A 25,985-nucleotide genomic window follows, 5' to 3' on the forward strand; every position below is an offset into this window, starting at 1 on the left:
TTGTAGACCGCGAGCGGAAGCATTCAAGTGAACGGGGATGATGGAGTCGTACTCGCCGTGATCCAAATCACCGATGACCAAGTGCCGAACGGACAACACCTCCCCGTTCAACACATGTATGGTCGGGAAGACGTCTCCTCCTTCTTGATCCAGCAAGGGGGAAGGAGAGGTTGATGAAGATCCAGCAGCACGACGGCATGGTGGTGGATGCAGCAGGATCCCGGCAGGGCTTCGCCAAGCACAAGCGAGGAGGAGAGGTGTTACGGAGGGAGAGGGAGACGCCAAGAGCAAAGGTGCGGCTGCCCTCCCTCCCTTCCACTATATATAGGGGCTAGGGGGGGTGCATGCCCCCTTGGAGATCCCATCTAAAGGGGGGGGGGCCCTGGGGGCAACGGCCCCCTTAGGGTTTCCAACCAGGGGGGCATGCCCCCTCGGGGGGGCAACGGCCCCCTAGGGTTTCCAACCCTAGGCGCCTTGGGCCCTTGGGTGGGGCGCACCAGCCCATCAGGGGCTGGTTCCCATGCCACTTCAGCCCATGGGGCCCTCCGGGATAGGTGGCCCCATCCGGTGGACCCCCGGGACCCTTCCGCTGGTCCCGGTACAATACCGGTAACCCCCGAAACCTTCCCGCTGGCCTAAACTGGACTTCCTATATATAAATCTTTACCTCCGGACCATTCCGTAACTCCTCATGACGTCCGAGATCTCATCCGGGACTCCGAATAACTTTCGGGTTACTGCATACTAATATCTCTACAACCCTAGCATCATCGAACCTTAAGTGTGTAGACCCTACGGGTTCGGGAGACACGCAGACATGACCGAGACGCCTCTCCGGTCAATAACCAACAGTGGGATCTGGATACCCATGTTGGCTCCCACATGCTCCTCGATGATATCATCAGATGAACCACGATGTCGAGGACTTAATCAATCCCTTATTCAATTCCCTTTGTCAATCAATACGTTACTTGCCTGAGACTCGATCGTCGGTATCCCAATACCTTGCTCAATCTCGTTACCGACAAGTCACTTTACTCGTACCGTAATGCATGATCCCGTGACCAACCCCTTGGTCACATTGAGCTCATTATGATGATGCATTACCGAGTGGGCCCAGAGATACCTCTCCGTCATACAGAGTGACAAATCCCAGTCTCGATTCGTGCCAACCCAACAGACAGTTTCGGAGATACCTGTAATGTACCTTTGTAGTCACCCAGTTACGTTGTGACGTTTGGCACACCCAAGGCACTCCTACGGTATCCAGGAGTTGCACGATCTCATGGTCTAAGGAAATGATATTTGACATTCAGAAAAGCTACAGCAAACGAACTACATAATCTTTGAGCTAAGCTTAGGATTGGGTCTTGTCCATCACATCGTTCTCCTAATGACGTGATCCCGTTATCAATGACATCTAATGTCCATAGTCAGGAAACCATGACTATCCTTTGATAAACGAGCTAGTCACCTAGAGGCTCACTAGGGATGTGTTGTGGTCTATGTATTCACACATGTATTACGATTTTCGGATAATACAATTATAGCATGAATAATAGACAATTATCATGAACAAGGAAATATAATAATCATTTTATTATTGCCTCTAGGGCATATTTCCAACAGTCTCCCACTTGCACTAGAGTCAATCATCTAGTTACATTGTGATGAATCAAACACCCATGAAATTCTGGTGTTGATGATGTTTTGCTCTAGGGAGAGGTTTAGTCAACGGATCTGCTACATTCAGGTCCGTATGTACTTTACAAATTTCTATGTCTCCATTTTGATAACTTTTACGAATGGAGTTGAAGCAACGCTTGATATGCCTGGTCTTCCTATGAAACCTGGGTTGCTTAGCAAGGGCAATAGCTCCAGTGTTGTCACAGAAGAGAGTCATCGGCCCCGACACATTGGGTATGACTCCTAGGTCGGTGATGAACTCCTTCACCCAGATTGCTTCTTGTGCTGCCTCCGAGGCTGCCATGTATTCTGCTTCACATGTAGATCCCGCCACGACGCTATGCTTGCAACTGCACCAGCTTACTGCCCCACTATTCAAAATATACACGTATCCGGTTTGTGACTTAGAGTCATCCAGATCTGTGTGAAGCTAGCGTCGACGTAACCCTTTACGACGAGCTCTTCGCCACCTCCATAAACGAGAAACATATCCTTGGTCCTTTTCAGGTACTTCAGGATGTTTTTGACCGCTGTCCAGTGTTCCTTGCCGGGATTACTTTGGTACCTACCTACCAAACTTACGGCAAGGTTTACATCAGGTCTGGTACACAGCACGGCATACATAATAGACCCTATGGCTGAGGCATAGGGGATGACACTCATCTCTTCTATATCTTCTGTTGTGGTCGGGCATTGAGCCGTGCTCAATCGGACACCTTGCAATACAGGCAAGAACCCCTTCTTGGACTGATCCATATTGTACTTCTTCAATATCTTGTCAAGGTACGTACTTTGTGAAAGACCGATGAGGCGTCTCGATCTATCTCTATAGATCTTGATGCCTAATATATAAGCAGCTTCTCCAAGGTCCTTCATTGAAAAACACTTGTTCAAATAGGCCTTTATGCTTTCCAAGAATTCTATATCATTTCCCATCAACAGTATGTCATCCACATATAATATGAGAAATGCTACAGAGCTCCCACTCTACGCATGCTTCTCCATAAGTCTGCATAAACCCAAACGCTTTGATCATCTCATCAAAGCGAATGTTCCAACTCTGAGATGCTTGCACCAGCCCATAGATTGAGCGTTGGAGCTTTCACACCTTGTTAGCATTCTTAGGATCGACGAAACCTTCCGTCTGCATCATATACAATTCTTCCTTAAGAAAGCCGTTAAGGAATGCCGTTTTGACGTCCATTTGCCATATCTCATAATCATAGAATGCGGCAATTGCTAACATGATTCGGACGGACTTCAACTTCGCTACGGGTGAGAAAGTCTCATCGTAGTCAACCCCTTGAACTTGTCAATAACCCTTAGCGACAAGTCGAGCCTTATAGATGGTCACATTACCATCCGCGTCTGTCTTCTTCTTAAAGATCCATTTATTTTCAATGGCTCGCCGATCATCGGGCAAGTCAGTCAAAGTCCATACTTTGTTTTCATACATGGATTCTATCTCAGATTTCATGGCTTCTAGCCATTTGTTGGAATCTGGGCCCGCCATCGCTTCTTCATAATTCGAAGGTTCACCGTTGTCTAACAACATGATTTCCAAGACAGGGTTGCCGTACCACTCTGGTGCGGAACGTGTCCTTGTGGACCTATGAAGTTCAGTAGGAGCTTGATCCGAAGTATCTTGATCATCATCATTAACTTCCTCTCTAATCGGTGCAGGCACCACATGAACATTTTCCTGAGCTGCGCTACTCTCTGCTTCAAGAGGCAGTACTTCATCAAGCTCTACTTTCCTCCCACTTACTTCTTTCGAGAGAAACTCCTTCTCTAGAAAGGATCCATTCTTGGCAACGAAGAGCTTGACTTCGGATCTGAGGTAGAAGGTATACCCAATGGTTTCCTTAGGGTATCCTATGAAGACGCATTTTTCCGACTTGGGTTCGAGCTTTTCAGGTTGATGTTTCTTGACATAAGCATCACATCCCCAAACTTTTAGAAACAACAGCTTAGGTTTCTTCCCAAACCATAATTCATACGGTGTCGTCTCAACGGATTTCGACGGAGCCCTATTTCAAGTGAATGCGGCAGTCTCTAAAGCATAGCCCCAAAATGATAGCGGTAAATCGGTAAGAGACATCATAGATCGCACCATATCTAATAGAGTGCGATTACGACGTTCGGACACACCATTACGCTGAGGTGTTCCAGGCGGCGTGAGTTGTGAAACTATTCTAGATTTTCTTAAGTGTGTGCCAAATTCATGACTCAAGTATTCTCCCCCATGATCTGATCGCAAGAACTTGATTTTCCTGTCACGTTGATTCTCAACCTCACTCTGAAATTCCTTGAACTTTTCAAAGGTTCCAGACTTGTGTTTCATTAAGTAGACATACCCATATCTACTCAAGTCATCAGTGAGGGTGAGAACATAATGATAGCCACCGCGAGCCTCAACACTCATTGGACCGCACACATCAGTATGTATGATTTCCAATAAGTTGGTTGCTTGCTCCATTGTTCCTGAGAACGGAGTCTTGGTCATTTTACCCATGAGGCATGGTTCGCACGTGTCAAATGATTCGTAATCAAGAGACTCTAAAAGTCCATCTGCATGGAGCTTCTTCATGCGTTTGACACCTATGTGACCAAGGCGGCAGTGCCACAAGTATGTGGGACTATCATTATCAACCTTACATCTTTTGGTATTCACACTATGAATATGTGTAGCATTACGCTTGAGATTCATTAAGAATAAACCATTCACCATCGGAGCATAACCATAAAACATATCTCTCATATAAATAGAACAACCATTATTCTCGAATTTAAATGAGTAGCCATCTCAAATTAAACGAGATCCTGATACAATGTTCATGCTCAAAGCTGGCACTAAATAACAATTATTGAGGTTTAAAACTAATCCCGTAGGTAAATGTAGAGGTAGCGTGCCAACGGCGATCACATCGACCTTGGAACCATTCCCGACGCGCATCGTCACCTCGTCCTTCGCCAGTCTCCGTTTATTCCGCAGCTCCTGCTTTGAGTTACAAATGTGAGCAACCGCACTGGTATCAAATACCCAAGAGCTACTACGAGTACTGGTAAGGTACACATCAATTACATCTATATCACATATACCTTTCATGATGCCGGCCTTCTTGTCCGCTAAGTATTTGGGGCAGTTCTGCTTCCAGTGACCACTTCCCTTGCAATAAAAACACTCAGTCTCGGGCTTGGGTCCATTTTTTGGCTTCTTCCCGGCAGCTTGTTTACCGGGTGCGGCAACTCCCTTGCCATCCTTCTTGAAGTTCTTCTTACCCTTGCCTTTCTTGAACTTAGTGGTTTTATTCACCATCAACATTTGATGTTCCTTTTTGACTTCTACCTCTGCTGATTTCAGCATTGCAAATACTTCAGGAATGGTCTTTTCCATCCCCTGCATATTGAAGTTCATCACAAAGCTCTTGTAGCTCGGTGGAAGCGACTGAAGGATTCTGTCAATGACCGCTTCATCGGGGAGATTAACTCCCAGCTGAGTCAAGCGGTTATGCAACCCAGACATTTTGAGTATGTGCTCACTGACAGAACTATTTTCCTCCATATTACAGCTGAAGAACTTGTCGGAGACTTCATATCTCTCGACCCGGGCATGAGCTTGAAAACCCATTTTCAGCTCTTCGAACATCTCATATGCTCCGTGTCTCTCAAAACGCTTTTGGAGCCTCAGTTCTAAGCTGTAAAGCATGCCGCACTGAACGAGGGAGTAATCATCAGCACGTGTCTGGCAAGCGTTCATAACGTCTTGGTTCTGTGGGACGGGTGCGTCACCTAGCGGTGCTTCTAGGACATAATATTTCTTGGCAGCTATGAGGATGATCCTCAAGTTCCGGACCCAGTCCGTATAGTTGCTGCCATCGTCTTTCAGCTTGGTTTTCTCTAGGAACGCGTTGAAGTTGAGGACAACGTGGGCCATTTGATCTACAAGACATATTGTAAAGATTTTAGACTAAGTTCATGATAATTAAGTTCATCTAATTAAATTATTAAATGAACTCCCACTCAGATAGACATCCCTCCAGTCATCTAAGTATAACATGATCCGAGTTAACTAGGCTGTCGGTGTCAAAACCGGCGGATCTCGGGTAGGGGGTCCCGAACTGTGCGTCTAGGCCGGATCGTAATAGGAGGCAGGGAACACGATGTTTTACCCAGGTTCGGGCCCTCTTGATGGAGGTAAAACCCTACGTCCTGCTTGATTAATATTGATGATATGGGTAGTACAAGAGTAGATCTACCACGAGATCAAGGAGGCTAAACCCTAGAAGCTAGCCTATGGTATGATTGTTGTATATGGAGTTGATTCCCTACGGACTACAACCCTCTAGTTTATATAGACACCGGATAGGGTTAGGGTTACATAGAGTTGGTTACAATGGTAGGAGATCTTGAATATCCGCATCGCCAAGCTTGCCTTCCACGCCAAGGAAAGTCCCATCCGGACACGGGACGAAGTCTTCAATCTTGTATCTTCATAGTCCAGGAGTCCGGCTGAAGGTATAGTCCGGCTACCCGAACACCCCCTAATCCAGGACTCCCTCAGTAGCCCCTGAACCAGGCTTCAATGACGACGAGTCCAACGCGCAAATTGTCTTCGGCATTGCAAGGCGGGTTCCTCCTCCAAGTCCTTCATAGAAGATTGTAAACACCAAGAGTAGTGTCCGGCTCTGCAAAATAAGCTTCCACATATTGCCATAGAGAGAATAATATTACCACAAATCAAATCTGCTGATGTATTCCGTAGTGCGTCATCACACTACAGCCAAGTCCTTCACTTGAATCGTTTTCACTTTTCCATCTCAGCGTGTTTTGCGAGGCGGCTTCCTTGGCACATCTTGTCAAAGCAGAGATCGTGTACCCCCCTTTTACGGGATTCTCATCAATACGGATGTGGGTAACCCAACCGCGCCACTTATCATGGCACTTGGGAGGCAAGCGAGTTTTACTAGGCAGGTGGGGACGCACAACCGCATCCGCCCATATAAGGGGACAAGGATCCACCTTTTTACCTAAGCCTTCTTCCTCCCTTGCCTATCCATCTCCGCGCACCCGAGCTCCAGCGCCCAAGCCCGCACTTCCCACCTCAACCTTCTCCAGCAATGTCCGGAGCGGGGGGCAAGTGGATGGTCTCCTCCGTCACGGAGGGCAAAGTCAAGAAGCTAAGGAAGGCCGGATACCTGTCCAAGGACATCGCGAACCGGCTTCTCAAAGAGGGGCAGCTTCTCCCCACCCCAAGGCCCCATGAGAGGGTAGTATTTCTCCCCAACTTCCTCTGCGGACTTGGTTTTCCACTCCACCCATTTGTCCGGGGGCTCATGTTCTACTACGGCCTGGATTTCCACGATCTGGCTCCGAACTTCATCCTCAACATCTCGGCGTTTATCATCGTGTGCGAGGCTTTTCTCCACGTCTGCCCTCATTTCGGCCTCTGGCTTAAGACCTTCAATGTCAAGCCCAAGGTGGTGCGCGGCAGCCAGGCAGAGTGCGGAGGCGCCATGGCGGGCAAGATGGCCAACGTCTTATGGTTCGAGGGCTCTTTCGTGGAGACCCTAAAGGGATGGCAATCCGGGTGGTTTTATATCACCGAGCCACACGATCCAAAATGGACCGCAGCCCCCGAGTTCCGATCCGGACCCCCCACGCGGCTTATGTCCTGGAAAAAGACGGGACTGTCGTGGGGTGACAAAAAAGAGGTGACCGGATTGCAAACATGCATCCAGTCCCTGGTGAACAAGCCAGTCTGGCTTGTTAATGTAATCCAGGTTATGCTCGTCCGCCGGATCCTCCCGTGCCAACAACGGGATTTTAATCTGTGGGAGTTCGACCCGGCGCAACATCAAACCCTCAGCAGGCTCTTTGACACGACATACGAAGACGCCTGGAAGATGCTATTCAAGGGCACCGAGGCTCCCGCATCCGCTTCCGAGGACCGCGGATACAGCTTGCAGCGTCACGCTAGCGAGGTATGCCATCTACACCTTTTACAGGATGTTAAGCTTTTTTCATAGTTTGACTCTATGTGGGATCTAAACTCCCGTACCTTTGACAGGCTTGGCGGGCGATATCCGGACCGATTAACTGTCCGGCTCCGCTGCCCAAAGATCCAGCCCCAACTCTACTAGTGAAGCCGCTGGTTCCGGCGCCTTATGTGGTGCCGGAGAAGAAGGCCAAGAAGAAGATGACCACGGGGACTCGAAAGAGTGCCCGCAACGTGGTGGTGTCGGACTCGTCATATGACGAGTCCGAGACGCCCTCCTCCCGCGAAAACGAGGAGGACGAAGAAGAAAACTCTCCCCCCCAGCGGAGGGAGGAGAGAAGAGGAAGGCCGCCCCAACGGGGGAGGCCGAGGGGTCTAGGAAAAGGAAGACCCCTCCGCCGGAGTACGCCCCCAACGCCGAAGAGGGCAAAGAGGAGTGGCCAAACAGGGCCAAGCGTCCGGCGAAATCGTAAGTATGGATATCAGAGTAACTCATGATGTTCCCTTGTTGCACAGGTTTCCCTAATGTCGAATGTAATTATGCAGTCCGCCCCGGGCCGAATTCGACGAATCGTCGGGCGGCTCCCTAGACTCATCGGACGTGAACTCAGTTCCGCCCGCTGTCTCCCCCCGCACTACAGACGATGCCGAAGTGGCGTCGCGACAAGCTCCGGGGCAGGAGGAGGTGGTTCCGGAGGAGCCGCAAGGCAACCTCCCGGACTCCAGGAGTGAAGGGGATAAGGCTCCCCAGGGCTCTAAGTCCGGCTTTGTGCCGGACACCGCGCCGGAATCAGTTTCGGACCGCAGTAGGCGAACTCCTTCCAAGAGGAGCAAGCCTTCTGAGCTGGCGGCCTCCGTCCAACCGGAGGTGCCGGACAATCTGCTGGAGGTTCTTGACGACGCCTCCATCGACGAGGGGCACCGTACTATTATGAGTACGGTGATCTAGAAGGTTCAGTCCGCCAAGAGCGGACTGATTGAAGCTTGCGCTAGCCTTCTAACAGGCTTCGAGGTAAGTAAAAATATGTAAAAATATTACCACATAGACAGTAGCCCCTGATGCTCTGTTTGGCGTTCGGAAAGAAAAGTCGAATAGAGGATCTATTAAATTTCGCAGGAGTCTAAAAAAAGAGTCAATATGCGTATGCAGGCTTCGCTGCTATCCACCGCCGCACTGACTGCGGAGGTGGGTGTCCTGAAGTAGGACCTCGAGCGGACCGAGCAAGAGCTCGGCCTTGCCAAGCGGCAGCTCGAGGAGGAAGAAGGTAAGAAATACCTTACAGAAAAAGTGCCTATAAAAAGGCTTGATTGAAAAAAGTGTAACAGGATTGTACTGCTTATTGTAGGGGCCACGACTGAGGTGGCGACCCTTAAGCAGGCGCTGTCTGAGGCCGAAAAGAAAATGGCCGCGGAGCGCACCGAGCGAGACAGACTTGGGGCTCAGGTCGGCGAGGTGTAGCATGAGCTTCAGGCTCTCATGAAAAAACATGAGAGGTTGGAGCTGGAGTCGAAGGCGCAAGCATCCGAGCTTGCAACGGCCCTAGAGGCTACCCAGTCTGCCAAGGCCGAAGCCCAAAAGGCCCTCCAAGAGTTGGAGGAGATGAGGAAGATAGCAGCGGGTAAGGCATTCTTTATGCAAAGAAGAAATATAGAAGTGAACTACCTGTTACTTACCCAAATCCAGAGCTCTCCAGGGGCATTCACAGATCTTCCCCGCAGCGTATCCGACGCCGCCGCATTCTACCGAGCTGAAGAGGGTAGCTCGACGGAGAAGGTGTTCTGGTCTCAGTATTCTGAAGACGGACACCCTGTGCCCTTGAGCGACCAGCTGAAACAACTGGTCGAGCTCCACAAGGCGGCCGAGCATGCCATGAAGGGCTTCATAGTTCGGCTGTGGCCCGGAGAGGCCCTGCCTGGGAGCTATTTCGGGCTGGTGCGGCGGCTGGTGGAGGCCTGTCTGAGGCTTGAGGTCATCAAGCGCTCCATCTACATCGAAGGTGCCCGTCGGGCCCTTGCCCGTGCAAAGGTGCACTGGGGTAAGCTGGACGGTGAGAAGCTTGTGAAGGACGGGCCACCGCCGGGGAAGGAGCATCGCAAGCCCGAGAACTACTACAAGGATGTTCTTGCAGGTGCCCGCCTTGTGGCGGATGAATGTACCAAGGATGTGATATTTGAATGAACTCGCTCGTGTTTATCCTGTGCGCTGAAAACTTGTTCATATGCGCTAAGCAATGCTTATTGAATTTAATATATTACTTTCTGTGCGGCCGTTTATCAAAAATTGAGAGATGGCCAGTCGTCGGCTTCTGCCCCCGTGCCACTAGTGCTGGGGTGTTCGGGATAAACCTGAGCGCTCTTTTTCCCATAGTTGGGTCCTTCGAGGGAGGCGCTCAGCACAACGAACCAGGCAATCGGACTATAATGCTTGAACACTCTCACTTAGCCATAGAACTCTATAATTTTAAATTTCAGCGAAGCCCCTAGTTCGGAAGACCGAGTTCGGGGCGCTATCCACGCCTTGGCCAGACAAAGCCAGCTTCTCGCTCGAAGCGGCATAAGCCTTTAGGGACTCGAAAAACCTCTCGAACAGCGACCGGTCTCTCGCCACATCATGACAGTCAGTTTTAGCTTTCTCCACTGAGGTTCTTAACCCAGCTGAACCGGGGCACAATCGCAGTGGTTCTCCTAGTGCTACCTTAGCCGATAGAGCGTAACGTAAGGCACCAAAACATAGGAGCCGGGCAAACCCAACTATTGACCCAAATCATGATTCGGAGCCGATGCATATAGTGCTATAAGTTTGGGGTGCCGCACTTGTGAAAGTGTACGGACTTCTCACACAATTATGAGGGGTACTGAAGCCCCTGGCGTGTTTGCCGTACCATGGTGTATGGGTGCAATCATGTCATTTAATAAACATAAATGTGAAAAGAAGATAATGCAAAAAATAGACAAGAAGCTAAGCATTGTTTATAGAGAGGCTATTTATCAAAGCCGAACGATACAAATAGTGCGGTAAGCAAAATATATTGGACTATTCAGTATGTCCTGACCAGGGGCAGGCCGCGGAATTGTATTTAAAACAGGTATACCGCTCGTAACAGAGACCACCTGGGAGTTCCATAATGCGGCATGCCTTGTCTGCCTCCCTGGAGCTTGCATCGTTTGTGCGGCAGTCGAATTGCCGAATAGGTCGTCCGAAGTATGGAGTCCTGAAAGTAAGAAAAAATTAAAAAAAGAATCCGGTAGCCCCTAGTACGTTTTAAGCCGTATTTTGGGCATGCCGTTATTGTGCCCCTTCCCCTGTGCCCATGGTATTTCAAGGGCGTAGTTATGTACGCGAGGTACTGGTTTCGCTATGTCGCAAAAGATGGGGTTGGGGCCGCATTGCTACGCTTGCTCAGAGTGTGCCAGGCGGTTCTGCTGTGGGTTACTCCGGGCGCGCTTGGCAGTGTCTGGCTTTTTAATGGCCGGACTGGAGAATTGACTGAGAAGGCTACTTTGTACCTCTGCTGCGAGAGCCGCCGTATGCTCCTCCGTACGGAGGGAGCGTTCGGTGTTTCCGTTGACCGTGATTACTCCTCGAGGGCCTGGTATCTTGAGCTTGAGATATGCGTAGTGCGGCACCGCATTGAACTTTGCGAATGCGGTTCGTTCGAGCAGGGCATGATAGCCACTGCGAAACGGGACTATATCGAAGATTAACTCTTCGCTTCAGAAATTGTCCGGGGATCCGAAGACCACGTCAAGTGTTACTGAGCCTGTACAGTTGGCTTCTACACCTGGTATAACGCCTTTAAAGGTCGTTCTTGTGGGCTTAATCCTTGAGGGATCTATGCCCATTTTCCGCACTGTATCCTGATAAAGCAGGTTCAGGCTACTGCCGCCGTCCATGAGGACTCTTGTGAGATGAAATCCGTCGATAATTGGGTCGAGAACCAATGCGGCGAAGCCGCCATGACGGATGCTAGTGGGATGGTCCCTTCGATCAAAAGTGATCGGGCAGGAGGACCATGGGTTGAACTTTGATGCGACTGGCTCCCTCGCGTATACGTCCCGTAGCGCACGCTTCCGCTCCCGCTTGGGAGTGTGGGTTGCGCATATCATGTTCACCGTCCGCACTTGTGGGGGAAAGCCCTTCTGTCCATTGTTGTTCGGCGGCTTGGGCTCCTCGTCGTCGCTGTGCAGCCCCTTGTCTCTGTTTTCGGCCCTTAACTTGCCTGCCTGCTTGAACACCCAACAATCCCTGTTAGTGTGATTGGCTGGCCTTTCGGGGGTGCCATGTATCTGGCACAAGCGATCGAGTATTTGTTCCAAACTGGACGGGCCCCGAGTATTCTTTTTGAATGGCTTTTTCCGCTGACCGGATTTATAGCCTTTGAATCCGGCATTGACTGCCGTCCCTTCATTGCTGTCGCTGCTAACGCGGCGTTTGCTTATTCCGACGTGTCCTGCCACTTTTTTCCTTGGTATCCGAATTACCAGGGTTCTTTGACAAGTTGTTACTGCAAGCTAGCCAGCTGTCTTCTCCCGCGCAAAAGCGGGTCATGAGTGTCGTGAGGGCTGCCATGGATTTCGGCTTTTCCTGTCCCAGGTGCCGGGCAAGCCACTCGTCGCGGATGTTATGCTTGAAGGCTGCTAGGGCCTCTGCATCCGGACAGTCGACTATCTGGTTTTTCTTTGTTAGGAACCGTGTCCAGAATTGTCTGGCCGATTCCTCTAGCTGCTGAATTATGTGGCTTAAGTCGTCGGCATCCGGTGGTCGCACGTAAGTGCCCTGGAAGTTGTCGAGGAATGCGGCTTCCAGGTCCTCCCAAGAACCGATTGAGTCTGCTGGCAAGCTGTTAAGCCAATGCCGGGCCGGTCCTTTAAGTTTGAGCGGGAGGTATTTGATGGCGTGTAGATCATCGCCGCGTGCCATGTGGATGTGAAGGAGATAATCCTCGATCCATACCGCCGGATCTGTTGTGCCATCGTATGATTCGATGTTTACGGGTTTGAAACCCTCTGGGATTTTATGATCCATTACTTCATTCGTGAAGCATAGCGGGTGTGCGGCGCCTCTGTACTGGGCTATATCACGACGCAGCTCGGAAGAGCTATGTCTGTTGTGTTCGGCCCGGCCGGATTTGTTGTATCCGGAGTGAAGATCATTGTCACATGCCGTAGGGCGCCTGCGCGATCCGTAGATCGATCTTGTTTGTCTTGCCTTATCCTCCAGTATGTCTCGCAGGTCGGGCGCATTTTCCCGTGCCTTAGTTGAGCGGCGTCGGGGCATGGCTTGGGTGGAGGGCCGAGAGGCCTCTCTGTCGCGGCCGCGAGGTGGCCGGTCTGCCATGTCATGCGCTGGTGATGTAGGTGCTTCCTCCTCTGATCGAGGGTAGCGGCCTGCGCTTCGGGTAACTCTTGGAGGGGCGTTCGAGTTCATACTCTTCGGCCGCAAGGACTTCAGTCCATCTGTCAGCTAGCAAATCTTGGGCAGCTCTAAGCTGTTGCTGCTTTTTCTGGAGGCTGCTTGCCGTGGCTAAAAGCCTGCGTTTAAAACGCTCTTGTTCGGCGGGGTCTGATGGTATGACGAATTCGTCGTCATCGAGGCTTGCCTCGTCTTCGGAGGGAGGCGTATAGTTATCATCCTCGACCTCTCGGTCTGCCGCTCTCTCATGAGGGCTGGCTTCTCCATCTTCCTGTGCCGAATCCTGCTGAGGTGGGTGTTCTTCGGTGCTATCCGGGGTAGTATTATCTCCCGTGCCGGAATCACCGTTTTTGCTTTGGTGGGATTTAGAGCGGTGCCGCTGACGCCGGCGCTTTGGCTGTTTCTTGGGGGCGTCATCCCCCACTGTTCCATCGCCATCTCCATCTTTTGGAGTATCCACCATATATATGTCATATGACGAGGTGGCCTTCCAGCGTCCTACAGGTGCTGGTTCCTATTCGTCTCCTACATCGTCGTCCATGCCGTCGATGTCTTCGGAGCTGAAGTCAAGCATGTCGGTTAGATCGTCGACAGTGGCTACAAGGTGGGTGGTGGGTGGGCTTTGAATTTCCTTATCGTCCATATCCCACCCTCGTTGACCGTAGTCCGGCCAGGGCTCTCCTGATAAAGAGAGAGACTTAAGAGAATTCAGGATGTCGCCAAAAGGCAAATGCTGAAAGATGTCTGCGGCGGTGAACTCCATTATCGGCGCCCAATTGGATTCGATTGGCAGGGGCGCGGGGGGTTCAGAGTCCGGGGAGGAGTCCGGATCCTTGGAGTCACGGGTCGTGCAAAGTGCGGGGCTAGCGTTCGGCTCGATCGCTTTCGGGATCGCAGCCCCCGAGGTGACGTCCAACCGCTCATCCTCGATTGGCGCAATAGGCTCCGAGTGAGGGGTCGGAACCAATGCGTGTGCGGCCTCCAGGACACTGTCCGGGGGCAGAGGCTAGATCATGCCCCTCGAGATAGTGTGGCGCGCTTTCCCGTGGCTCGAGTCCGTCGAAGATCAAGTCTCCGCGGATGTCAGCCGTGTAGTTTAAGCTTCCAAACCTGACTTGATGGCCAGGGGCATAGCTTTCGATCTGCTCCAGGTGACCGACGAATTGGCCCACAGAGCGAAGCCGCCGAAGACGAAGATCTGTCCGGGGAGAAAAGTCTCACCCTGGACCGCATCGTTGTTGATGATCAAAGGAGCCATCGGGCCTAAAGGCGACGACACAGAGGAACTCTCAATGAAAGCACCAATGTCGGTGTCAAAACCGGCGGATCTCGGCTAGGGGGTCCCGAATTGTGCGTCTAGGCCGGATGGTAACAGGAGGCAGGGAACACAATGTTTTACCCAGGTTCGGGCCCTCTTGATGGAGGTAAAACCCTACGTCCTGCTTGATTAATATTGATGATATGGGTAGTACAAGAGTAGATCTACCACGAGATCAAGGAGGCTAAACCCTAGAAGCTAGCCTATGGTATGATTGTTGTATATGGAGTTGATTCCCTACGGACTACAACCCTCCGGTTTATATAGACACCGGATAGGGTTAGGGTTACATAGAGTCGGTTACAATGGTAGGAGATCTTGAATATCCGCATCACCAAGCTTGCCTTCCACGCCAAGGAAAGTCCCATCCGGACACGGGACGAAGTCTTCAATCTTGTATCTTCATAGTCTAGGAGTCCGGCTGAAGGTATAGTCCGGCTACCCAAACACCCCCTAATCCAGGACTCCCTCATAGGCCGTGTCTGATCATCACGTGAGATGGACTAGTCAACATCGGTGAACATCTTCATGTTGATCGTATCTTCTATACGACTCATGCTCGACCTTTCAGTCTTCTATGTTCCGAGGCCATGTCTGTACATGCTAGGCTCGTCAAGTCAACCTAAGTGTATAGCGTGTGTAAATCTGTCTTACACCCGTTGTATTCGAACGTTAGAATCTATCACATCCGATCATCACATGATGCTTCGAAACAACGAACCTTCACAACGGTGCACACTTAGGGGGAACACTTTCTTGAAATTATTACGAGGGATCATCTTATTTCAGCTACCGTCGTTCTAAGCAAATAAGATGTAAAACATGATAAACATCACATGCAATCAAATAGTGACATGATATGGCCAATATCATTTGCTCCTTTGATCTCCATCTTCTGGGCTCCATGATCATCGTTGTCACCGGCATGACACCATGATCTCCATCATCATGATCTCCATCATCATGTCTTCTTGAAGTTGTCTCGTCATCTATTACTTCTACTACTATGGCTAACACTTTAGCAATAAATTAAAGTAATTACATGACGTTTATGTTGACACGCATGTCATAAATAAATAAAGACAACTCCTATGGCTCCTGCCGGTTGTCATACTCATCGACATGCAAGTCGTGATTCCTATTACAAGAACATGATCAATCTCATACATCACATATATCATTCATCATTCATCACAACCTTTGGCCATATCACATCACAAAACACTTGCTGCAAAAACAAGTTAGACATCCTCTAATTGTTGTTGCAAGTTTTTACGTGGCTGCTATAGGTTTCTAGCAAGAACGTTTCTTACCTACGCCAAAACCACAACGTGAATTGCCAATTTCTATATACCCTTCATAAGGACGCTTTTCATCGAATCCGATCCGACTAAAGTGGGAGAGACAGACACCCGCCAGCCACCTTATGCACCTAGTGCATGTCAGTCGGTGGAACCGGTCTCACGTAAGCATACGTGTCGTGGTTTTGTCACGGCAGATGTCCTAGAGAAAGGACTTAGTCGTGGAGCCATCGCGATGGGTTAGCTTGAAGGGGTTAAAGCGGACACAGGGACGCAAGAGAGTTTATACTAGTTCGGCCCCTTCGATGAAGGTAAAAGCCTACGTCTAGTTGTGATGGAATTGATGGGGTTTCGATGACTAGGGAGCAAACAAGCTTCGCCTAAGTCTCGAGTTGTTGTCTGTTGTCCTTGAACCGCCGCCGGGTCGTCCCCTTATATACACGGGTGACGCCCGTCGGTTCATAGAGTCCCAACACTGGCTCATAGATGTGTCCGGTTTGGTCTCTACTTATTCCTAACTTACAATACAAGTTAAATACCAACGCCGGTTTACGGCTACAGGCCTTGAACCGACTATGGGCCTTAAGCCCTCATCTACCTTCTTGGGCTTTAACATACTTAACTACTGATGAAGTTAATCCGGCCTAGATAGGCCGGTTTACGCCCAGTAGTGATATCCCCAACATTAGGCCCCAGATTGATTTGAACAGGTTCATGTCAATCCTTAGCAAAAATCTTCATCTTCAATATCTTCTTGTAGTTTGTTGAACCGCTATGATGTCATCTTCTCTGGTCGTTGTAAACCGGCGTGACGTCACTTGTTATAAAGAACCTTAATAGATCTGCGACAATTAAGGTGACAGCTTCGTTTCCAAACCCACGGTCCCTTGATTTTCGTGCCTGAGACTTGTCCCTTGCCTTATAAATAGGACCAAAGGGTCATTTCTTTTTCCCCTTCGTGCCCTTCTGCTTCGTCTTCCCCGCGTCATCCAGCTTCGGAGCTCCGCCGCCGTCGACGACCTCTGCTCCAACCGTGGCCGCTGCATCACCCTGATTGTACCAGAGCATTGCAGCGACCTTCTGTTTCTTCCTCGGCTCTATGAGTTCTTCACCTTTTCCTCTGTAGATCCGTTCTAGGGTTTCCAAGTTCTTCAGTGTTCATCATCTGCTTCGTACTCATATGATAGATCCTAGATGAACCTGTGAACCTTTGCTCTGTGTAGCGGTAGTTCTTAGCATCCGCCTTTACTTATATGCTTCAAGACCATAGATCTACCTGTATCTCTGCCCATTGATTCGGTACTGTTCTTTTTTGAACCTTGAATATTTTCCTTGTTTTCTGAACTTGCTTCAGATCCGTCGCTGTAGAGAAATCTTGTGAAATCTGTTTCTGTACACTTATCCATCCGCAATCTCAACTGTTTCAGTGCTTAGATCTGGCGGTTTAGCTTTGTAGAAAAATTGCCAAACCGGTATATACCATTAGTCCCCTTGTTGAACCGCCAGATGTTGTTGCTTCATAAAACTCTGGTTTAGATAGAGCTATCTCCGATTTAACATTGTACATACCAGTGCCCTTTAACCAATGCATTCTTGAACCGGACTTACCTATCTTGTAGATTCCATCATGGCCAAGCAAGTATATGAGTACAACTGGGTTCCTTCTCGCGTCACAGAGACTCAACTGAACAATTTAGTCCTGATCGGCGCTTTAGGCAGCAAAAACACCATCCATTGGAGAGCCCCTGGCAAAGAATGCCCTCCCACACCTCAAGAAGGAGAGGTCGTCGTTTTCGTAGATCACTTAGCCCGGGACTTTAAGCCGCCCGGTTCTAAATTTTACCGGGACGTTTTAGCCAATTTTCAACTCCACCCACAAGACACTGGCCCCAACTCTGTTACAAACATGTGTCACTTCCAAGTGCTCTGTGAGGTGTTCTTTCAAGAGGAGCCCACAGTGGAATTGTTCAGAGACTGTTTCCATCTAAACCGCCGTACTAAGTTTTCTGATGGTTCCAATACGGAATTGGGTGGTGTGGCGATTCAGGAAAGGAAAGAGGTCACATACCCTCACGCCAAGCTGCACAGCCAGCCCAAAGAGTGGAATCAAACTTGGTTCTATTGCAAAGATACCTCCCCTACTGGTGAAAATCCTTTTCCTGGCTTTCGTCCGGAGCGGCTTAGCAATACACACCCCTTTCCGCAAAGGTTGACTGCCAAGGAGAGAAGCAAATACACTCCTCAACTATCCAAGCTCAGAGCCTTCATGGCCAATGGTTTAACAGGAGTTGATCTCGCTCGCTGTTGGATATCGTGGAGCATACTGCCCCTTAGTCAGCGCTTCGGTTTGATGTGTGAGTATACTAGCAGTGTTGATGACCCACTGCGACATGCTAACATCCAGCTTACCGACAAAGAAATCACAGAGGCTGTGAATAAAATGTTGAATGAACCGGAAAACTTTTGTGCTCGAACCAGCCTGCTTCCCTTCTGTGCAACCAACAAACCGCCAGCTGTAAGAATTTGATTTTTTTTTCTTTTTACTGAACCTGTTATTGATATATCTGGTCATTGTTTAATATCAATGTCTGTTTAAACAGGGTAATGATACGTTTTGGAGCAAGAAACTTCCCCAGGAGAAGCCAGAAAAACCAGACAAAACGGAGCGACCAACCCGGCCAAAGACTAAAGTCGTGAAACGGCCTGTTCACAAGAAGAAAACCACTGCATCTTTTGATCCGGCCCCTGATGATGATGTGGATGATACGGACCTTGAGGTAGAGCTTAACTCACTTGGCTTATTTTTCATGCGTCTTATTGATGATGATATTTGTCAGGATGATGCCGAAGCCAGCCATGCTGATGCTGCAGAGGTAATTATTCTCTCTTCTGATTCAGAACCTTTGCCTTCACTACAAATCCGTCAGGCAAACCGGAAAGTTAAATTTTCTCATCCTCTTGCTTATTTGGATCCCAAATTTCTTATGAAGACCCAACAGCACGAAGCTCGTCGCACAACCCGGCACAGCAGCCAGGTAGTTACCTCCGCTGGTTTACCGAACAGTCCGGTTCGGAAACGCCGTTCAGAGGTCTCTAATTTGCTTGTCAGTGATTGTCCTAAAGCGGGCTGCTTTCACCAACCTCTTAATACATCTGACTCCGATTACCAGGTTACTTCCCACTCATCCTCTGGCGAGTCATCGGCTACTCAGCTGCCACCGCTCAAAACGGTGCTTGGGTAAGCTATACTTATTATGATACTTACAGCACATTGCCTTAGAACAAATGCTGTATTTGATTTTGTTATTCTTTCCAGGGACAAACCTAGGCCAAGCAAGAAGGCCGGCCTGGATAAAGCGGCCGAAGAAGATGCCGTTCTTGAGCCAGGCAAGACACCCGATCTTGAAGCGGCTATTCCTGAGGATATACCCAATGATCCACCGCAGCAAGACGACGATCTTATTGCTGAAGAGAGACCTACTGATGCCTCAGGTCCTGTCAATCAGCCCACAGGCTCCATCCGGATTGAGAGATCCACCAGTCCAGCAAAACCTACTGACAAGCTAACAGCCCCAGTGCAAACCGGCGATACTCAGGAGGCTGAGGTTGTCATTACTGGCACTGGCCATACCGAGCCAAGCAATCATGTTGCTTTGTCCAAACATTCTGCCAAGGAAGAATTTGCTGCCTTTGGTAAAGGCAAGTGGAATGCTGATCTGACAACTTACGCTGCTCTGAACGCCCAAGATATCCATTCCGGCTACCTGAACCGGCTGTATGCCAGCCGTGACTATGAACCAGTCTGATTAATATGATGAAGGATAAATACGAGGTAACTTCCATACGCTCTTTCTTGCTTGTATGCTTCAATATTTACTGACTCTCCTTAGCCCCCAAGGCCCGGTTTGTAATCTTCTTTCAAACCGGGACTTACTAACATAAATCTTAATACTTTGATCTTTTGCCGATGTAGCCCCCAAGGGCCGGTTCAACTTAGCGTAGTTAAACAAGTACTTTAAGTAATTGAGATTGCCGCATCAGAATATATTTACGAGCAAATAGCCATTAGCCCCCAAGTGCCAAGTTGAATACTTGTATTGATCTTGGGACTTTGCAAGCAATTGAAAGATGAAGATCGAATATGCATTAGCCCCCAAGTGCTAAGTGCATAACTTGTTATGTGGTTGGTACTTGAATCCTTATACTGATTTGTTGAACCATATATTTGTATGCATGCAGGCGGAGCTGAGGACAAAAGAAAACCAAGCCACCGATCTCCAAGAAAACCTGAAAAACCAACAGGCTGAAACCTCCAAAGCAAAAGAGGAATTGGCCAGCGCTTTAAGCGCCATGGAACAGCTTAAGGAGAGCTTCAAGAAGAAGCGGGCAGATTGGGCCACTGAAAAGTCCGCTTTGATCAAACGAGCAGAGGATGCCGAGGCTGCACTAAAACCAGTGGCAGATGAACTGGCTAGCATAAAGCGGCACGTGCACGCCATGACTACTGCTATCTTTGGTAAGCCAGTTTGCCTTCTGAATTAGCTCTGCCTTCTTACAGAGTCGCCGGTTTATTAACCCTTTATGGTATTTCAGGGACACGCATTGGTCACTTGGGGTCAGATGTGCGGAAGAAACTGAAAGCCGCCTATACATTGGTTGAACAATTGTATACTGGTGCCCAGCGGATAATCTGTACCCGCATCTCATAACAAACCGGCGCCCACTTTGATTCAAGATACTCTGATGAAACTGTCGGTGCTTCCTGCCTGGGTTGAAGAGCTGAAGAAATCTGCTGCTCAAACCGGTGCAATCAATGCCTTAATCCGGGCAAAAGCCTGAGTGCCGGATTTTGATCCTATTGAAGCGACTCAGGGCTATCCTAGCTTGAAGGAAGACGGGTCAGAATTTGGTGAAGCGGATCTGCGAGCAATAAACCGAGAGGTACGTCCGCTAGCTTGTCAATTGGCTGAAGAAGCAGACTTGTCTCATTATCAAGCCCAATATGATAGTCAGAACAAGCGAATAGCTGCACCAATCCATGAATCGGAAAATCTGATCCGTCCAATCCGTAAGCATACTTATGCTCCCGATATTGACCCGTCATTGCTGATCCATGATGAAGCTGTTTTTAAGCATTAATGGGAATCGACTGGACAACTGTGGATTTCCAGCCACTGGGTAGAGAAACGGAGGCTGAAGCAGCGCAGGACCCACAACCATCAGGCCAGGCTGGTGACCAAGCTTGAACCGGAAGCCGGTCTTAAAACTGCCTCTCCTTTGCGAAAAAACAATTATATTATTATGGGCACCATGTTGCCTTGTAATAGGCTAGCTGATACTTTTGATGTTGATATGCCTTCGTGCATAATTTGTTCTTCCTGTGGTGATGAACTTTCCAAAGCACTTTCTGAAATGAGAAATTCGTCAAGTGCCACCACGGTTGTACCGTCAGGCAGAATATGATGTCTGCATCTATGAAATCAAAACATCCAAAACAAAATTTTAAGTATATGATCAAATTTTTGAGATACATAATACCTACCATCGTTGTGCGTGAAGTTGGCTTAGCCAATCTTGAAGCGGAGTTTTGCAAACCCACACTATTGAGGAGATAACAGCTCCTGTATATATATATGACTCTGGTTTACCATGTAAACCGTACCGGGTTATAATAAACATCGTGTTACTCCATAAGAGGATGTTAACAACAAGGATCAAACCGGGAAAATAGTCTCCGGATTGACGTGAACTGTGTTCCGTCAATGGATTGGTTGAAAACTTTGTCGGTTTTAAAAAGAATGCAATAAAAAAGAAAAAAGAATCTGGCAAAGAAAAATGCGAAGCAAAAAGCAATGAGAAAACCGTTGCAAAAAAGATTTATTTGAGCTGATCAAATGGCGTTACCATGGCCGAACACGACCAAGCTCCCGTTAGGTGTAACTATGGTTCTAGTCAGCCAGGTCCCCAAATGAAACCGTGGCAGTTAAGCCGACCAAGTGGCATGGCGATGGTTCGGGTTCGACCAAGCCCCCAAGTGATTCTGTGGCCTTAGGCCGATCAAGAGGCATGAGTGGTTCAGACGTGACCAAGTCCCCAAGTGATCTGGTGGCTCTCGCCTATCAATAGGTATGGTATTGGTTCGGACACGACCAATCCTCCAAGTGATATAACATGATGCTTTTAGAAAAGCAAACTCAAGGGGTAAACCGGAAGCCGCTTTAGAACAACTCCGTGTAACCACACATGATGTAAAAGAACAGATACCCCGCTTTAGCTGAGGTTCTAGTTTATTATAGTTAATATATACATCGTTGTAATATGTACATAAGTAGAACCAATGGCTCAGGTATAATAAGGCCGAAGATGAGCTATGTTCCACGGCCTGTTGGTCTCCTCCTCTGATGTACGTGAGTCCTTATGTTCTCGAATATCGATCAGATAGTATGACCCGTTGTGCAGATTCTTGCTGACCACGAAAGGCCCCTCCCAAGGTGGGGATAACTTATGCATATCAGTCTGATCTTGAATGAGCCGAAGCACCAAATCTCCTTCCTGGAAGGTTATGGTTTTGAATCGGCGACTGTGATAATGACGAAGATCCTGTTGGTAAATCGCCGATCGGGCGGCTGCTATGTCACGCTCTTCATCCAACCGGTCCAAAGCATCTTGTCGTGCCGTTTCGTTGTCCGCTTCAATATAAGCCGTCACACGAGGTGAATCATGACGGATGTCACTGGGGAGAACCGCCTCCGCTCCATAAACCATGAAGAACGGTGTGTATCCCATTGACCTGTTGGGTGTTGTATTGATGCTCCACAACACAGATGGTAATTCTTCTACCCAACAACCCGGCGTTCTTTGCAAAGGAACCATGAGCCGGGGCTTCATGCCTCTCAAGATCTCTTGATTAGCTCTTTCTGCTTGACCATTGGACTGTGGGTGTGCCACTGGTGAAACGTCGAGCCGGATGTGCTCTCGTTCGCAGAACTCCTTCATGGCACCTTTGGACAAATTGGTACCATTATCCGTGATGATGCTGTGTGGAAAGCCAAACCGGAAAATCACTTTTTTAATGAACTGAACCGCCGTGGCCGCATCACACTTGCTAACAGGTTCTGCCTCCACCCACTTTGTAAACTTGTCAACCGCCACCAGGAGGTGGGTCTTCTTATCTTTGGACATTTTGAAAGGCCCAACCATATCCAGCCCCCAAGTCACAAACGGCCAAGTAATTGGAATCATTCTCAATTCTTGAGCTGGTAAATGAGCACGTCTTGAGAACTTTTGGCAACCATCACATCGTCTGACCAGACCCTCTGCATCAGCATGAGAAGTTAACCAATAGAAACCATGGCGAAACGTTTTAGCCACCAGAGATTTTGAACCGGTGTGGTGACCACAATCCCCTGCATGGATCTCACGCAAAATTTCACGGCCTTCTTCAGGAGACACACAGCGTTGGAATGCCCCTGATACACTGCAGTGATGCAACTCGCCGTTGATAATAGTCATGGACTTGGATCGCCGGATTATCTGTTTGGCCAGAGTCTCATCCTCTGGTAACTCGCCCCGGTTCTTGTATGCCAAGTAGGGAAGCGTCCAATCCGGAATAACATGAAGAGCTGCCACCAATTGAGCTTCCAGATCAGGAATAGCCAAATCCGCTTCACCAGGGATCTTGACCGACGGGTTGTGCAGCACATCCAGAAAAACATTGGGCGGAACCAGTTCGCGCTGAGAGCCCAGCCGGCTTAAAGCGTCTGCCGCTTCATTTTTCCGCCGGTCCACGTGGTCCACCTGATAGCCTTTGAAATGACCTGCAACAATATCCACCTCACGGCGATATGCTGCCATGAGTGGATCCTTGGAGTCCCAAGTGCCAGACACTTGCTGAGCCACGAGGTCCGAGTCACCGAAGCACTTAACTCGACCTATATTCATCTCCTTAGCCATCCGGAGACCATGGAGCAAGGCTTCATACTCAGCTGCATTGTTAGTACAAGGGAACATTAAGCGGAGAACATAACAAAACTTGTCACCTCATGGGGAAGTTAATACAACTCCAGCCCCCGAACCTTCCAATTGCCTGGATCCGTCAAAATGGATGGTCCAATATGTGTGATCCGGCTTATCTTCAGGTGCTTGCATTTCCGTCCAATCATTGATAAAATCAACCAGTGCTTGAGATTTAATCGCCGTCCGAGGCACATACTTCAAATCGTGCGGCCCAAGCTCTATAGCCCACTTGGCAATCCGGCCAGTTGCTTCCCAGTTCTAGATGATATCTCCCAAAGGAGCAGAACTGACCACCGTAATTGGATGCCCTTGGAAGTATTGTTTAAGCTTCCGGCTTGCCATAAAGACTCCATACACCAGCTTCTGCCAATGCGGATACCTTTGCTTGGACTCAATGAGCACCTCGCTGATATAATAGACCGAACGTTGAATCGGATGCTCCTTACCTGCCTCCTTTCGCTCCACCACAATAGCCACGCTGACCGCCCAAGCATTAGCAGCAACATATAGCAGTAACGGCTCCTTGTCAATGGGAGCGGCGAGCACAGGCGGATTGGCCAATTGCCGCTTTAAGTCCTCATATGCTTCATCAACAGCAGAACTCCAAACAAACTGATCCGTCTTTTTCAACATCTGATACAAAGGGATTTCCTTCTCACCAAGGCGACTGATAAACCGTCTTAGCGCGGCAATCCGGCCTGCCAGGCGCTGAACATCATTGATACACTTCGGTTTAGCGAGGGAGGTGATGGCTGTGATCTTCTCTGGATTAGCCTCAATTCCCCTATTGGACACCAAGAAGCCTAATAACTTGCCCGCCGGTACACCAAAGACGCATTTGTCTGGATTAAGCATCATCTTGTATGTCCTCAGGTTATCAAAAGTTTCCTTTAAATCACCAATCAGAGTCTCCTTCTCCCTGGATTTAACCACAATATCATCCACGTAGGCATGCACATTATGGCCAATCTGTTTATGTAGACAATTTTGCACACAACGTTGATAAGTTGCCTGGGCACTCTTGATCCCAAAGGGCATAGACACATAGCAAAAGGCTCCAAAGGGAGTTATGAATGCCGTTTTCTCCTGGTCCTTAACTGCCATTTTGATCTGATGATAGCCAGAATATGCATCCAAAAAACTTAAACGCTCACAACCCGCTGTAGCATCAATAATTTGATCAATACGGGGGAGGGCAAAAGGATCTGCTGGACAAGCTTTATTAAGATCTGTGTAATCCACACACATGCGCCAGGTACCGTTTTTCTTAAGGACCAGCACCGGATTGGCAAGCCACTCAGGGTGAAAAACTTCAACAATAAAACCAGCTGCCAAGAGCCTGGCTACCTCTTCTCCAATTGCCTTGCATCTTTCTTCATTAAACCGGCGGAGGAACTGTTTCACCGGTTTGTATTTAGGATCCATATTAAGGGTGTGCTCAGCGAGTTGCCTCGGTACACCTGGCATGTCAGAGGGCTTCCATGCAAAAATGTCCCGATTCTCACGGATGAACTCGATGAGCGTGCTTTCCTATTTCGGATCCAAATTAGCACTGATGCTGAACTGCTTGGATGAATCACCAGGTACAAAGTCAATAAGCTTAGTTTCTGCTGCTGATTTGAACTTCAGGGCCGGATCATGCTCTGTAGTAGGCTTTTTTAATGGAGTCATGTCTGCCGGATCAACATTGTCCTTATAATACTTCAGCTCCTCGGTGGCACAAACCGACTCTGCATAGGCCGCATCACCTTCCTCGCACTCCAAAGCAATTTTGCGACTTCCGTGAACCGTTATTGTCCCCTTGTGACCCGGCATCTTGAGCTGCAAATACACATAACAGGGTCGTGCCATAAACTTGGCGTAGGCCGGTCGCCCAAATAGGGCGTGATACGGACTTTGGATTTTCACCACTTCAAACATCAACGTCTCTGACCTGGAATCATGATCATCCCCAAAGGCCACTTCCAGAGCTATCTTGCCAACAGGATATGCTGATCTGCCAGGTACTACACCATGGAACACCGTATTAGACGGTTTAAGATTTTTATCTGTCTGTCCCATACGACGGAAGGTCTCATAGTACAAGATATTAATGCTGCTACCTCCATCCATGAGCACCTTGGTGAACTTATAACCTCCCACCTGAGGCGCCACCACCAGAGCCAACTGACCCGGATTATTGACCTGGGGTGGGTGATCCTCTCTACTCCATATGATTGGCTGTTCAGACCAACGTAGATAATGGGGTATGGC

Source organism: Triticum aestivum, chromosome 5A, assembly GCF_018294505.1.
Source record: "Triticum aestivum cultivar Chinese Spring chromosome 5A, IWGSC CS RefSeq v2.1, whole genome shotgun sequence".
Taxonomy (NCBI): Eukaryota; Viridiplantae; Streptophyta; class Magnoliopsida; order Poales; family Poaceae; genus Triticum; species Triticum aestivum.